Below are 3,757 nucleotides of genomic sequence, written 5' to 3' on the forward strand. Positions count from 1 at the left end.
TTGTGACATCGGTATACTTGAGTGGGTGCTCATACTGGATGAGTTCACTGAACTCCCTCGCCCTAGAAATCTATAAGTGGTTCTCATTCATCGAGTAATAGGTTTCTAAGATATAGTTGTACACCATTAGTCCTTAAGATCCAGACATCACCGTGACTGCACTAGAGGACCGATTGTATCGTGACCTGTCCCTGAGTCCCACAACGGACCACTCCAAGGGCCAACGTTCGTGCAATCCGAAATCTAGTGTGAAGTCTGTGCATTGTAGTAGGGGATTCGAGCGCTTGAGTAGTCATGGATGTCCTGTGTGTTCTGACGGTTTATAATCCAAGGAATCTCTGGCCAGAGTTCATAGTGGGGTGATTAGGGAAATGTGTTTCCCTAAGTCGCACACGAACGGATTTATAATACCTAGAACGTTCGCATGGTTATTGAACTTTATAAGAGGTCTCGGTGAACCAATGCCTCTATTTCAATCGGGACATGTGCTGCGAAGGGATCGTACTGTACGCTAACTATATCATAAGGTTCTTGCAGGCACTTCACTTGTATCTAGGGAATCATGATGCGTAGTTGCTAGACGCCAATCTTGATTCGTTGGGCACCGATTTGATTGGCGATTAAGTAAAATGAGTTTTACTCTAATCAGGACTCTTGGGAGGAGTTCGTATAAGAACAATGTGTTGTTCGAATCACAAAGTGTTGTGAGGCCACGGCTAGCATACACCTGAACCATTGAGGGTCACACTTCTCGTGTAATACGGATCCTTGATAACAATGAGCATAGGTTAATATGTTAATCTTTGCAAAGTTGGAGGTCAATATGATTGAGTCCAAGATTCGTGATTGTGTATTACGAGTCGGAATAAACGTAGAGAAAGAGAGACATGCGGAATTTAGTGAACTTTCTAAATTGGGAAGTTTCCCGATTTAGCAGGTCCACTGAATTAGAAGTTTCCACTTTTGGAAATTGGAAATTTCGAAGAAACACTCGTATCGACGAGGACTTTGAGCTCGACGAGGATTTTGTTTATCTAACTCGTTTACACCTATAGATATATGTATGCTCTATGTGTTATGTGTATTCGATAATACTTCAAGATTCTCATTGAGTCCTCAAAGGCTCATATAGGTGTTGTATGTTTATAGGTATACCCGATTTGGAGCCCGAGGAGTGAAGTTGGGAATCGAGTTCGAGAATCGGAAGGAGATCGTATGGAGGGGTTGTGGATTGTGTTGGCTCTTAATTTAGTTATGTGGTTTTATCTGTATAATATGCTTGTAAAAACATTTGATACGGTTTTAGGTATTTTCAATCATCCGCTTCCTCCAATCGGTGGAAATTATTAAAAGACAATATTAGTAATTAGGATTAACCCATTTTGGATATTTAATCGGTAATCCGTAGTATTTTGTAAACGAAAGCGAATTTTTCTAAACTATATGCATGCACGCTTTTCGGCTAGTAACCTCTTCGCGTTTTGTCTCGATGTTTGAAAATTATTTTCATATAGATTCTGTGCTTAGAAAATCATGAAATCTTAGGAGTCTCTGCATCTCTCTGTTCTCATCATTTTGATAGGTTTTTTGCATGATTTGGTTAAGTATTTAATTAGTTATGATTTTATTCTCACTACTGCACTGGAACAGGGTCATTCGGTTATTTTCTGGTATAACTGGAGTTTTACTCACTCAAATGCCTTGATTATACTTAGAAAAGGTTTTAACCTTATTCTTCTGCCTTAGGGTAAAATTGGGTAGTTTTTGGGTCAGTGAGGAATTTATTACGAATTTTCAAAACTCCCTCCTCTGTTTTGGATTTCAAACTGAGTGACTGTGCCATTTTATTTATTTCTCCCAAATGGCCAAGCATCTTTTAAAACTGTTTTAACAGAGTGATTTAGACCCATGTTAGATGGTATTGTATTTCTTTATTTGCATGAGTAGTTGAAGATGAATTAATTTTCAAAGTTTCTGCACTGAATCTGTCCGAACTTGCATTAAGTCCATCATGCCTAGTTGTTTTCTAGTCTTGCATGTAGCATGTATTTGTGTTAATTGTTTGATTAGGGTTTAGTATAGTATGACCTCTCTCCCTCTGATTTAAAATAAAAATATTTACGTAAATTTATATCCACAATAATCATTTTTAAAAAAGTCTTCCGCTGAGATTACATATAATAAGAGTAATCGAGAGAGGGGTGCCACATATTATGTAAACGTTAATGGGCTGGGTGATTCGTAAAGATTATTGTTCTATATGTATTTGTAATTATCTATATGTTCTATGTACTACTGTGATAATCTATGGGTACTATAGTACTCTATGGCCCCGTTTGCTTGCCAAGATAAGCCATGATTAACTAAATAGTTGGACTTAAATGATGTTTGGTATCCTCAATAAATTGCCGGGTCTACCCGCCAAAATTGTATAATCATGACTTATCTTGGCATATGTTGCCTTCTAATGAGTTTTTTTTTTCGTTGGATGTTTCAAGCTCCAATAAAATAGTTGGGTCTCAGTAGATTATTTAATCTTATCTTGGCTAATTTTATCTCGCCAACCAAACGGGGCCTATGACTGATAGTCTGAGTATTGCTTTAATGATTATAGTCCATCTAATCTCCTTGAATGTATTAGAACAATTGATGGTCTGAACATCCAGTCTGTGCAAGTCCTATAAGATACTCAAAGTTTTATTATTGAATAAGCACCATAATACAAATGTTGAGGTCTTGAATCCTGATTCTTTAATCCACTTGTTTTGGACATGCCAGATTTTTTGGTAGCTATTTATATACATATGTAATATTGTGGTACTCTATGGGTACTATGATAGTCTGTAGTTGTCTACGTATAGAAAAAAGTCAAATTCATTAAAACATCTACTGCTTTTGAAATTATATGGTGTATGTATTTTTTGATCTTCTACCATATATTTAGCTTTCCTGATAACAAATATGATAATTTGCAGGCGAGATAATAAATGTCGCGAGAAGAAAACGAAATAAAGACACTTACACATCGTAAGACATAGTATTACAAACTTTTTTTTATCCTTATTTTTGTTAACTAGTCCTTGATGTACAACATATCATGTATTTGCAGACATATGTGAGGAACGAAAATGCTCATAATGTGCTAACAGAAAAAATTGTCGGTCAACATCGATACCTCATATTTCCTCTTCACTCAGAGATGAACCCAAATGCAAGATATAGTCACTGGACTTTGTTGGTTCTTGACAAGAAAACACGTCCATAGGAGTACTACAATTTTTCGAATACGCTAACAGCTCGAACATCCGACTGTTGGGAATCAGGCACGTGTATGCAGTGGAAAATAAAAAAATTATATGAAAAACGATTTTATTCATATAAACACATACCCGAAAATAAGCAATTAATTACGTACCTTAACGCTTCCAGCGGAATTTAAAAACAACATGCATATTAATTCGATAATTAAAACATATAGCTGTTGGGATGTGAAGCCCAGGATTCAATGAAAATTCGCAAGAGGTTCTACATTAGCCGGTTTTAATTTTATTAACATGCTTTGATAAGATTCGTTTAAAGCGGAATAAATCTAATCTAGCAACTTACAGTTTTCGCGAGTAGATCCATTTCTATCTTCGGCGCATGAACGAGGATCCACGTCAAGCCTTCTACCTTCGTAAAGGCTGCTGTCCAGAAATTTCCAGTCCTCTTCCTTCATCGATATCTCCGCGCCCGTTGATTCGATCGAAAAACCCTT

Source organism: Erythranthe guttata, chromosome 10 (genome assembly GCF_056151865.1).
Source record: "Erythranthe guttata isolate IM_541 chromosome 10, IM_541, whole genome shotgun sequence".
NCBI lineage: Eukaryota > Viridiplantae > Streptophyta > Magnoliopsida > Lamiales > Phrymaceae > Erythranthe > Erythranthe guttata.